Source organism: Molossus molossus, unplaced genomic scaffold (genome assembly GCF_014108415.1).
Source record: "Molossus molossus isolate mMolMol1 unplaced genomic scaffold, mMolMol1.p scaffold_m16_p_4, whole genome shotgun sequence".
NCBI lineage: Eukaryota > Metazoa > Chordata > Mammalia > Chiroptera > Molossidae > Molossus > Molossus molossus.
Window position 1 is genome coordinate 4,414,622 of NW_023425377.1, and position 12,632 is coordinate 4,427,253.

At 49.1% G+C, this 12,632-nt stretch overlaps 1 protein-coding gene across 1 annotated transcript in view; it reads right to left on the bottom strand.

The window, feature by feature from the left end:
* Positions 1-12,406, bottom strand: part of CPLX2 (complexin 2) — a 74,191-nt gene extending 61,785 nt beyond the window's left edge. Inside the window, exon 1 of the mRNA XM_036242101.1 lies at positions 12,233-12,406. The gene's annotated coding sequence lies outside the window, so the exon portion shown is untranslated. The remainder of the gene's footprint in view (positions 1-12,232) is intronic.
* Between the last annotated feature and the right edge of the window lie 226 nt (positions 12,407-12,632).

Below are 12,632 nucleotides of genomic sequence, written 5' to 3' on the forward strand. Positions count from 1 at the left end.
ATGCTTTCTGGCTTAAGTGTGATTTCTGACTGGTGACAATGGACAAAATTTACCATCAGTCACATCTGGGTTAGAATTCTGCCTTGGGAGAAATCCATTCCATCTTTGTGAGCGTGTTTCCTTGTGTGTCAAAGCTCCAACTCATACGTTAGGTGCCATGTAAGTGCTTGTTATTGCTGGTGGTGTTACATAGATAATGTCTGTGAAGATATCTACTGTGCTGTCGCCCCTCACATTTTAGTTACTGTCCTCTGCTTTTTTCTAGGAGGCACCCAGCACTCCGGAAAAGGCAAGGTTGGGTCTTACATGACTGTTTCCACAGCCTTGCACAAGGCCTGGACAAAGTGGGCACCCAGCGCTGTTTGCTGGCTGAGCAATGCCCGACAAGTGTGCTTTTACACCGACGTTAGGCTTAGTGAGGTCCACGTTCCACTCCTGTTTTGTAGGTGAGGACACAGGTGCGGGGAGGGGAAATGGTAGGCTCAGTTTCCCACAGGGGTGAGCGGGGAGCCGGAAGAGAGCCCTAGTCCTCCCTCTCCACTCTGCTGCGGTCAGAGCTGCCAAGGCTTGGCCGCGGCAGGGGCCTGAGATGTGTGCTTGGGGGGCTGAGTTCAGCCTGTCGCCTCCTCCTTGACCGTTTCCTTTCCCTTCCATACAGTCCTGCTCATTGTGACTCAAGGAAGTGTGGATTCTTGTCTCATTTACAGAGGTGGGGACAGAAGGTCTGGCCCAATCACAGAGGTGGCCCAGGGAAGCAGGAGTCCCAGATCAGCTGACCCAAGGATGTTTAAGTGGCTGACAGCCTTCCTGGAGGATCCTGGCTCATCCCACCTCTAACTCCTGGGTCTCAGCCGCTTCATGGTGCTGTTACTTCCTAGCACGATCTCCTCCAGCCCCATCCCCCGGCTGGAATAGGAGTGTGCTGAGGCAGGGCCCCGCTGGTTCCACGGAGCCTGGCACTTAGCAGGACTTGATCATTATCTGTAGAGTGCGTGAATGAATAAGTAATGAGTGACTGAACGACTGGGCCAGGCCATGTTCTAAATGCTGGTGACTCCACAGTGAAAAGGGCAGGCCTGTTCCCTGCTGTCAGGAAGCTGACAATATTTGAATTTAAAACTAGCCCCTGAATTGCAAACAGCACAGATGTTACTGTGTTCTGGCAGGCTAGGTGGGCAAGTGGGGAAAAAATGTATGTGGACAGAGTCAGCTGACTGCCCAGGGAGTGGGCACTGGGGAACAAATGGTGGTCTCCCTGGCCTCAGGCAGGGCCACCTGTGTGCTGGGTCCTGCGGCTGACCTTTAAGAAGGCAAGGAAAGAAAGGTGGGTGGTACCATTAGTGTTTAATGTCTACCTCCTGCTGAGTCCCAAACAGCTAGCACTTTGCCTGGCACATAGTTGGTATTAAATACATTTTGTTCAGTGAGTGAAGGGTGGGCAGAAAGCATGCCAGATGACTCAGGTCTAGAGGCTTATGGGAATCAAGTGTTAATGATCCGAATTATTATGACTTACCCTTGAATGGGGCTTTACTGTTTACAGACCCCTTTCAGACAACAGCTATTATTCTCACAGGTGAGGAGGACAGTCAGCACACATTTGTTACTGAGCACTCGTGCAGGGCGCTAGTAGCGTGGACATAAACAACAGGGCAGCGGCAGCACTTGTCACGAATCGGCCGTGTGCCAGACCCTTTACATCCACAGCCTCTAATACTCCCGTTAGCCTGGCAAGGCCAAGGTCATAATCCCCATCTCCCAAAGGAGGACATGGAAGCTCAGAGCAGTCTTGATCTTGCATGGTCGGAACCTGGTCTTACTCTAGGAGTGAGATGTAAAGAGCTCACAGCCAAATGGGGACACAAACAGGAAAGCGGATCATTAAAATATGATGTGGCATCCACACAAATGCAGGCTTGTCAGAGGTGCCACACTGCCAGGAGGTAGCAGGGAGGGCTTCCCTAGGAAGGCGAGTCTCCAGATGAGGCTTAGAGGACAGTGGAGCAGGAAGGGCTTTCCAGACAGAAGGAACAGCATCTACAGGGACATGAAAGAAGCCCAGTCTTCTCAGGCTCTTGGAGGAATTTGGTTTGACCTTGGGGAGAAAGATGAGGCTGGGAAGTTGTTGGGGCCAGTTAGGAGGGGCTTTAGGGGGGCACAAGCTTTTAACTGGGCTCTTGCTTTGTGCCCTGGAGAGCTTCTGGGGGCAGGAGCCAGAGGGTGATGGGAGGAGCAGGTAGCAGGACTTGTGCTTGCTGAGCTGTGGGGTCGAGGGAGAATGAACTCAGCCTCCAGGCTCGGATGGTGCGTGGAGCATGGAGATGCTGGGTCTGTGAGCACTAACGTTCCCACTGGCTGACCGACCCTGTGGAGTTGGAGGTCCTCTCCCAGCTCCCAAGAAAACCACACTGGCAAATCCTGGTCTCTGCCCTAGCCCCAGCTCTAGCCAAGGCCTCTTCTGCCACCTGATTGCTCCCAAACTGTGTCCTAGCAACCTCACAGCCCTCACCTTGGCAACGCCAGCTTCTGCACACTCATGCTCTGATTGGGCTGCAAGGGAAGGTGGAGCTGGGATGCCTTCTGTCCACCAGACCTGCCCAGGGAACCAGCCCTGGCCAGCGGCAGCCTGTATTCCTGGGCTCATCAGGAGGAGGCTGGCCAATCAGATGAGGGAGGTGGGTCTGGACACTGGACAGAACTTTGGACTAGAAGCCTTTCAGGCTGGGTTCTGACCTCAGGGTGATGGTTGCTCTGAGTGACCTTGGACAAGTCTCTTTCCCTCCCTGGGCCTCAGTTTTTCATTCTATAAAATAAGGAAGCTGGGTAATTATAGAGTCAAATATTGTCTTCTCTCATTTTTTATCTTTTCTGTGGTTATTGGTTGGATACTTTATTGTTGGCACGGATTTTAGTGTCAGACTCCAGGGATTTAAATCCTGGTTTACTTGGACAAGTCACGTCACCTCTCTGAGCCTAGAATTTTTCCTCTGTAAAATGAATCTATTTTGTGCTATCTCACCCAAAGAGTTATGAGAGTCAGTTGAAGTGATATAAACCAAAGTGCTTTATAAGTGACAAAGAGCTATACAGATGTTACCTATTTCATCACATGGGCTGACGTAATGATTTATTGAACCCCTTCCACTGTCACCTCACCAGCAACAACAGCATGTATTTATTGAACACTTACTATGTGCCAAGCATTGTGCTGAGGGTTTTACTCATGTTATCTCTTTTTATCTTCACAATAACCATATAAGGTACTTGCTATTATTATTTCCATTTTCTATGTGAACAAATAGAGGGCCTCAATGGTTATGTATACAAGGGGCTCAGCCAAGCTCCTGGCTTCCATCTTGGGTTTTTTCTCTTGCCTGAAGTCAGGATCTAACTCAGGGTTAGGAAGTCAGAGGCACTATCATTTACTGAGCATCCTTCTCTGTGTAAGAATTGATCAGCTTCTGAGACTTTCACATGCATGCCGATCTCCAGGGGTCTTGTTACAATGTACATTCTGATTCAGGGGTTTGGGGTGCAACTGAGGTTCTGAATTTCTAATAAGCTCCCAGCAGATGCTGATAGTGCTGGTCTGTGGACCACACTTTGAGTAGCTAGGTGCTAGAGGACTTTAAATAGCATCTTACTGAATCCTGGAGATTTGGTCTTACTAGTCCCAGGGTCACAGAGGGGAAAACTGAGGCTATTTACCTTACCTACAGGCTCCCACAACATACAAGAGGTGGGTTCAAACCTAGGTCCGCTTGACATTGACAGTGCCTGGGGCTGCAGACCAAGCATCACCTCCTGGCTGTGGGGACCCTGCTCAGGTTTTGCCTCCATGGCCGAGGCAAGCAGTGGTCTCTGCTAGGAACGCTTTCTTGCTTTCACTTTGTCCTGAGCAGACCAGCTCCAGTGCTGGCTCCTAGGAAGTACCCATCTCAGGGTCAGGATTAGACCCTGTGCATGTATGACTCATCCCATTTGCCTCATCCTCAACCTGGTTCTTTTAGAATCCTGGCTTTATTTAAAAATTTGGTATTTTATTCATCATGGATTTTTTACATTCATTTTGTTTTAATTGCACCAGATGTTTACCTTGATGACTGAGTTTTTAACACCCCCTTACATTTTGTACTTGAGGCAAGTGCCTCTCTTCTCTGCCTCACCCCAGGCACAGCCGGCTCTGTGTCTTCTCCCTGCCTTTCCTGCCTCATGGCATCAGGATGCTGCCTGCACTGCAGTGCCCACCTGACAGCCAGCCAGCCCATGGATTTACTTCCCAGCAGGGGAACCCATCACTTTGTTTGCCCTTTGGCTGACCTACTCTAGAGATGGCAGCAGGGGCTGTGAGCCTGTTGGGGGAGGAGGGTCCAGGGAATCACTTAGACCTGGGCTTTGCCTTTCAGGCCCCTTACCAGTGGGGTGACCAAGGGAATGACTCAACCAAAGTTTAGATTATGCCAGCCTCTGCTTTCCCCAGTCCTCGATGCCCTTCCTGCTCTGGTCCCTGTCAACCTATCTGCCCTCATCTCTACCACCCTCTCCCTCACTCACGTAATTCCTATCCTGTAACCTGTCAGGCTTCTTCCTACCCCAGGACCTTTGCACTTTCTACCTGGACACTTGTCCCATGGCTAGATGCTTCTTCCCATCCAGATGTCAGCCTCAATGACTTTTTCTTCAAGTCTCCCCTTCCTGCTTTATGTGAACAGCTGCTGCTTTCCTCAGCACACCCCCTCTTTTATTTCCTTCCTGGCACTTATATAACTTGGTGAACTTATTTGTTTACTCGCTGTTTTCTGTCTCCTCACTAGAACGTGAGCTCAGTAAGAGCACAGATCATGCCTTATTCTTCATTTTCTCTCCAGTTCCTAAAATAGTCACTGGCCTAGCAGAGGTGCTCAGTGAGTATTAAAGAATTAATGAGCCATATCCGGTGCTTCCGTGTCCACGTTTCTGAAATGAGATGACAACCCTAACCCCACACTGTCAGAATCAAATACAAAATGACCCAGTGGGGATAGCAATATTATCCCCATTTTAATATAGATGATAAACTTGAAGTTCAGAGATGTGGTGGGACTTGCCCCAAATCACCCAGCCAGGAAGTGCTGGGCTGGTGTTCTCTCCAGTCTGGAGGAGCACCTGGCTCCACGCCCTGCTCTGAGTAGGCATTCAGCAACCTGAAAGCTGGATCTGACTTCCTCTGCGTTTCTTGCTATCTGCTGGTTGAACTGCAAGACCCTACTTGCCTGCTTGGCTGTCACAGCTTCCCGAGGAGTCAAAGACAGGAATTCTAATGGCTGGTTTTTGTGCAACACAAAGGCCTGCCTCTTGCAAATGTGGAGCTAGATTTCTTCCACGCTGGCAATTACCACACTGAATGTCTGGGGAACGGTTTTCATCTTTCAGGCACTTTACCAAGATTAACTTCTGAACCCTCTGCAGCAGTGCTTGTTGCAACTTGAGGGGGTGCCAGGGGGAGTGTGGGTGGCAGCGTTGTTTGTCATGAAAGCTGGGGTTCAGAAGGGCTTGAGCCCCCCCAAGGCAACATCTCTAGGAGTTTGGTTTATTTTCCTGAGAGAGATTTTACTACTGTCCAAAATGCACCAACTTTCTTGGGGATTCAAGGGTTCTGACTTTTCCTGCCCACTCTGGCCATCAATTCAGCAATGTATTTCATAAATATTTACTGAGAATATCCTAGGTATTCTTCTAACTCTGAGGATGCAATATGGGAGGGGGGGGATATATGCTGCCCTTGCCCCCTGCAATATTGGATTAGTAGAGGGTACAGATGACTGTCCTTACAGTAACTGTCCATGTGTCTGTGGTAGGCCTCTTCCCTCACTGGGCCTTGGGGTTTTAGCTTCCTCTCCACCCTGAGTCCCCCTGCTTAAAAGCCTTTGCTGGCCCCTCATTGCTTGCAGAGCAAAGGCATCTTTGGCCTGAACTTTAAGGCCCATCAGAGTCCAGCTCTAGTCGACTAGTCGACCTTTTACAGCAAGCACATGCTCCCTGCTCTCCTAACCCCATTTCACTCATTTTTATTTAACCAATATGTCACTTTTTAAATGCTAGGCACTAAGTGCTTCACACATTTTAACTTTTTTTTTTTTTACATTCAATATGATTTTGTATTCATTTCAGGTATACAGCGTAGTGGTTAGACCATCATATACTTGACAAAGTGATCCTCCCGATATTTCAAGTACCCACCTGGCACCATACATAGAAGTTTAACTTGTTTAATCATCACAGGAGTCCCTTGAAATAAGTATTGTGGCTCTCATATTCTCTATTTTAAAGATGAGGACATTGTGACACAGAGGTCAGGAACTTGCGGCCTGTGTTCACACAGTCGCTAAGTGGCATGGCTGGGATTTGAACCCAGGCAGCTTGGCTCCTGATCCACACACTCCACAGCTGCTATGTTGCCTCTCTGTCTGTTCTGGACACTGGCCCTACTCTCTCCTCTTCTAGATGCAATTCAACAGCCATGCCCACTTCCCTGATGCCTCCCAGGTTGAATTCATTCTTCTTGTCTGTGTTCCCACAATGCCTTGCACATCCTGCCCCACGGCAGCCCTTGCCATGGGTAATGCAGTCCTGTTTGTGTATTGTCTCCTCTGCTGGGTGCTGAGCACCTAGGTGGGTGGGGGAAGGCGGTGTCATAACCCCTTTGCCACTTTGTGCCCAGCACCCATATCATTCAGTCTTCATGGCGCAACAAGGGGTATCTTAAAAAAAACCCCACCATTTTCTATCAGCTAAAAACCATCTAGTGACAATCCACTGAACTTAGAATAAAATCCCAGTTGCTGGCCATGGCCTAGAAGGCACTGCATAGTCTAGTCCCTCTCTCCTCCCGACCCTCATCTGTTGCCACCCTCCCTCTTACTCACTCTGCTCCAGTCACATGGCCTCATACCTGTCTCCACAGTCCCAGCTCACACAGGGGCCTCTGCCAGAGCTACTCCCTCTGCCTGGAATGTTCTGCCCCACATCCTAACATGACTGACTTGTCATTTGAGCCTCGGGTCCATGTCGCCATTTTATTTTATTTTATTTTATTTTAACCCTCACCTGAGGACATTTTTCCATTTTTGTTCAGATAGAGTGGGAGGGAGAGAGAGGAAGAGAGAGAGAGAGAGAAACATCGACATGAAAGGGACACATCGAGTGGCTGCCTCCCGCACAACCCCAACCGGGCCGGGGACAAACTGCAACCGAGGTACGTGCCCTTAGCAGAAACTGAACCCAGGTATCTCTGGACCGCGGGCTGACACTCTAACTACTGAGCCAAATTGGCCAGGGCCCATGACACCATTTCAGACGGACCTTTCCCATCTGTCTGTATGCATAAATGTTGTCCCATTTACTTTTTTTTAATTTTTTTTTTTATCCTCACCCGAGGATATTTCTCCATTTTTTTGTACAGATAGAGTGGGAGGGAGAGAGAGGAAGGGAGAGAGAGAAACATCGATGTGAAGGGACACATCGAGTGGCTGCCACCTGCACGACCAACCAGGGCCGGGGACAAACTGCAACCGAAGTACGTGCCCTTAGCGGGAACCGAACCCGGGTCTCTCCGGACCGCAGGCCGACTCTCTAACCGCTGAGCCAAACTGGCTAGGGCCCATTTACTTTTTAATTGTTGATAATGACTTGTGTCTACTGCAAGTCTGTAAGCCCCATGGGAGCAAGGATCTGGGGTGTCTTGTTCAGCACCTGGAATAGTACCTGACACAGAATAGCCACTAGTGAGTGTTGGAGGAAGAATAGATGCTCACCAAGGTCCTTTTGGGATCCTATCCATTATTATTCAGCTTCGCTCAGATAATATAATATAATATAATATAATATAATATAATATAATATAATATAATATAAAAATAATATAATACATCTAAATTGGTCTCATTTTAGGCTAAAATCTGGGATAATTTCACGTGCTAAAATTCACTGTCTTTATCACCTTCTTATTTCTTGCCTGTAATCATACTCCCAGAAGTAAGACAATTTTATTGACTGTTCTCTGCTGAGAACAGGGATGCTTAGAACCCTGTATTTTATTTTATTTATTTATTTATTTTTGTATCCTCACCCGAGGACATTTTTCCATTTTTTGTTCAGATAGAGTGGGAGGGAGGGAGAGGAAGAGAGAGAGAGAGAGAAACATCAACGTGAAAGGGACACTTCGAGTGGTTGCCACCCACACGACCAACCAGGGCCGTGGACAAACTGCAACCAAGGTACGTGCCCTTAGCAGGAACCGAACCCGGGTCTCTCTGGACTGCGGGCTGATGCTCTAACTGCTGAGCCAAACCAGCCAGGGCGAACCCTGTGTTTTAAATTGTCCACCTAAGACTCAAGGAAACGTATGAGACACTGCCTTCCCCATCTTGCAAGTAGGGACATCCCTGAAAAGTGAAAATGCTGACTTGCAAAGTGTCCAGAGCCCAGCGGGAGCACACACACCCATCATGGCCTACATGTTTCATCGATAACAGGAGATACTTCATGCTCCAGGAAGGTACAAGAAGCCTACCAGGGCCTAGGTCAACTGGGATTCATTTCACACCTCCAAGGAGAGTTCTGTAGCTGAGAGGCGTGTGCAGCCGAATCCAGGGCAGATGGGAAAGGGAGGCTTCACATGCATCTGGTTAAGGCAGGCAGGATGGGCAACAGTCCACAGAAATGAGGGCTGGGTGTCTGACTGCAGAGTCTTTCCTCATGAGAATCGAGACAAGCCAGGCGATTTGCTCAGCAACCAGAATACAGCTACCACTATCCTCAGCTTTCTTCAAAAGGATATGGACAGGAAATGTGTCAAGGTGTCTCCAAGTCCAACTGCCATACACTGTCACCCTCTTGATAGTTGGAAAGGACATTTCTTGCCCCACTTTTTCCTCCTCCTTCCAGGGAAGGATATGGCATCTCAAGTTTATGGACTGAGAAACTCCAAGGTTTAATCGTCCAAGCAAAATGGTGAACTGAAGAGAACTCCAGATTATGAGTTCAAAGGTCGTGGCTCTGGTCTTAGCACTGTGAAATTTTGGGTAAATTCCTTTCCATTTCTGATCCTTGTCTTCTCATCTTTAAAATGTGGCTATTGGGTTTGGTGATTTCCAAATCAATGATTTTAGGCCTTCTATTATTATGAATTCATGGCTCAGATTACTTTGAAAGGGAAGCTCTTACTTTTTCTTTATGAGGCTCAATTTGTCTTTTTGGTTAGCCTTGCAAATAGTTACTGACCTCTAACATGGTGCAGGTAAGAGAGATAAACAATTCTGACTTGGTCAAACGTGTTGAGGGTTTTTTTTTTTCTGATATAGTTTTTCTAAAGCATGTAGTTAATTACCATAGTATGGCCTCTCTCAAAACTTTCTGCTAAGAATAGGAATGCTCAGAAAAGATCAAGGAGGGAAAGTTACGATTTGAGTTAGTGGAACAACATTTGAATGGCAAAAGTTGTTATTGGTGTTAAAAGCTTTCTGCACTAAGTGATATAATGTGTTGGGTTTTCTTCAAAATAGGTCTTTCTGTGTATGTGTGTGTGTGTGTGTGCGTGTGTGCGTGTGTGTATGATGAGAGTAGATGTGAGTAGAGATGAAACAAAATTAGCCAATTGTTGAAGATAGATGATGGATACGTGGGGGTTTCTTATACTATTCTTTCTCTTTAAAAAAAACAACAACATGTTTGAGCCCTGGCTAATTTGGCTCAGCAGTTAAAGTATCAATCTGTGGACCAAAGAGTCTTGGGCTCAATTTCAGCATGTACTTTGGTTGAGGTTCATCCCTGGCCCTGGTTGGAGTCATACGGGAGGCAACCAATTGATGTGTCTCTCTCATGTTGATGTTTCCCTCTCTCTCCCTCCCTCCCTCTTTCCTTCCCACTCTATCTGAAGATAAATGGAAAAATATCCTCAGGTGAGGATTAAAAAAATACACACACACACACACATACACACACACACACATACACACATATATATATATGACATATTTAGTCACAAAATGCTCTTTGGAGACTAGCTCCACCCTTTCTCTCCACTCCCATTTCACAGTCCCCATTTTGAAGCTCCTCTGGCACAGTGACATCACCCTGGTGGCTGTGATTTCACACCTTAAGGCCTTTCCACAGTTCCATCTGTCTAAGGTACTTTTCTTCTTCTTTCCCCACAGTTCATTACTCCTGCATGGGAAATCCCACAGCCTGGAAAACTAGATTAAAGCACTTATCACATCACAGTGCAACTGTTTTTCTTCTCAGCTTCCTCTGCTGGTCTCTGTCCTCCTCGGGACACTTCTCCGTCTCCTTAGTGCACAGCCTGTACCTGACACATAACAAGTCCTCAGCACACGTTTACAAAAAAGGAACAATAACAGGAATGGTAGCTACCTTTTTTTTTTTTTTGAGCACCTGCTATGTGCCAGGTACTACACTAATCTCATTATACAGGTTTTTCATTAAATTCTCAAAAGTGGGTACTATTAATCCATCTTCTCAGAAGGAGACTTGCCCAAAGCCATGTGCTAGTGACAGAGCTGAAATTTTGGACTCAGAATGAAAACCACTCAGCTATTCTCCCTGTATCTGGGATTTTATTTTTTTTATTTTTTTATTTTTTTATCCTCACCCGAGGACATTTTTCGATATTTTGTTCAGATAGAGGGAGAAGGAGAGAGAGAGAGAGAAACATCGACGTGAAAGGGACACATCGAGTGGTTGCCACCCACACGACCCAACCAGGGCCGGGGACAAACTGCAACCGAGGTACATGCCCTTAGCGGGAACCGAACCCGGGTCTCTCCGGACCGCAGGCCGACGCTCTAACCGCTGAGCCAAACCGGCCAGGGCTGTATCTGGGATTTTAAAAGACTTCTCTATGAATGTTATACAACAGGCCCAGAATTTTGGGAGCCTGGGCTTTAAGGCCCAATTCTGCTACTAAATTGCAGCCTGACCTTCGGCAAATCACTTCTGTCCCCTAGTCTGGGTCTCTCAGTGAGACTATCAGTGAGTGAAAGGATCACATGATCCAAGGGTCCTCCCAGCTTCAGCTTGCAAGAAAAAGGTTTCCACTCCCACATTTGGTTTTCTGCCGCTGAACTGGCTTTTCTGTTTGGGAACCTCTCAGCTTCTCATACTTCTTCAACCTCTTTTCTTGCTAACTGCAACCTCCCAGAGCCAAGCCTGTTCACAACCTACTGCCCACTCTCCTCACCCCCCTTCCTTCTTTGTGGCTTTACTCAGGAAATAGGGGAGAAACCCTGGGCAGGAGGGAGGGGGAGCATTTAGCTGCCCCATTTGTGAGGCTTCCCCGTGGTTTCTCAGCCCCCTCCCCCACGGAAACTCAGCCTCACACTTTCTAGGGATGTTCTGGGGACAGTCAGAGTCAGTGATTGCAGCTGCCAGCCTGGGGCATCTGCGTTAGGCTCCTAGAAGGAAGTGCATGGTGCTGAGCTAGAGTGGAGGTGGGGATCTGGAGGGAAAAGGGACCACACAGTCCTTCCTCCTAGCTTAGGTCCAGCTCACCCAGCTGGAGCTAGGGACCCTCTGTGCCTATCTCTCCTCCCACCTTCTTCCAGCTGGGACCCGCCATTGCACAGCCAGGCCTTGGTGAACTATAGACCAAAGCGCAATTGCAACTAGGCCCCCCTCCTCAGGTCGCCCCTGACACTGCTCTGGGGGAAGCCGAAATCCCCCAAACGAGCAGCAAGCAAGCAAGCGACGCAAACACCCACCCACAAGGAACGAGGGAGGCCCCAGCCCCTCGGCTTTGTTTGCAGCTTGGCAGAAAGCGGGTGGCTGGCAAGAGCTGTCCGCTGCCGCGGAGCTGACGCGCGGAGCAGAGCCCGCAGGGGCGAGGGACTGATTGTCCTCAGCGGCCCTGGTGCTGAACCCGGACCGAAGGAGAGGAGCCGGCAGGGCTGCCGCTGTCCTCCTGTGCAGTGCTGACCCGGGAAGAGGACCCCGCCTGGCCCGGGAGCTGTCCCTGAGGTGGTGCTGAAGCAAGAATAAGCCCGTGGCGCCCTCTGCCTCGGCCCGGAAGAGCCAGAGCCAGCGGTGAGAGCTACCGGGGGAAGGAAGGAGGGCCGGAGGAAGCCACCCTCAGGGAGCTCCACAGCGCAGGGCCTACGGCTAGGGTCTCTCCAGCGGACTTGCTCCAGCGGAGGAGGTGGCGGCTTAGCAACAGAGAGCGAGCGCGCTTTCTACGAACCTTTTGGAGGCTGCAGCTCCTCCGCGGCCGACCTGGACACCCGGACCGAGATTCTGGCAAGCCTTTCCCTCCCTCTTTCTGGACTCCTCTGCGGAGGCGCTCCCACCTGCCTGGGCTAGCACATGTGCCTGTGGGGTCACTAGCCTCTCTTCTGTCCACACTGAATGTCAGCCGAACTGCAGGGCACAGAGCCGAGAGGCTACCCCCAAGGGCAGACCCGTTCCCTGGGAGACCCAAGCTTCCTAAGAAAGGAGGCGGGGGCTGGTGACGGGGAGGAGAGAGGGCGCCAGCAGAGTTGTCTGTGAAACCAAGAGGGAGACATGGAGGAATTCCCCATACAGTCACTTCTGCTCTGAAGTTTGGAGACGTAGGGTCCTGTAACTAAGGGACTAAGGGCATC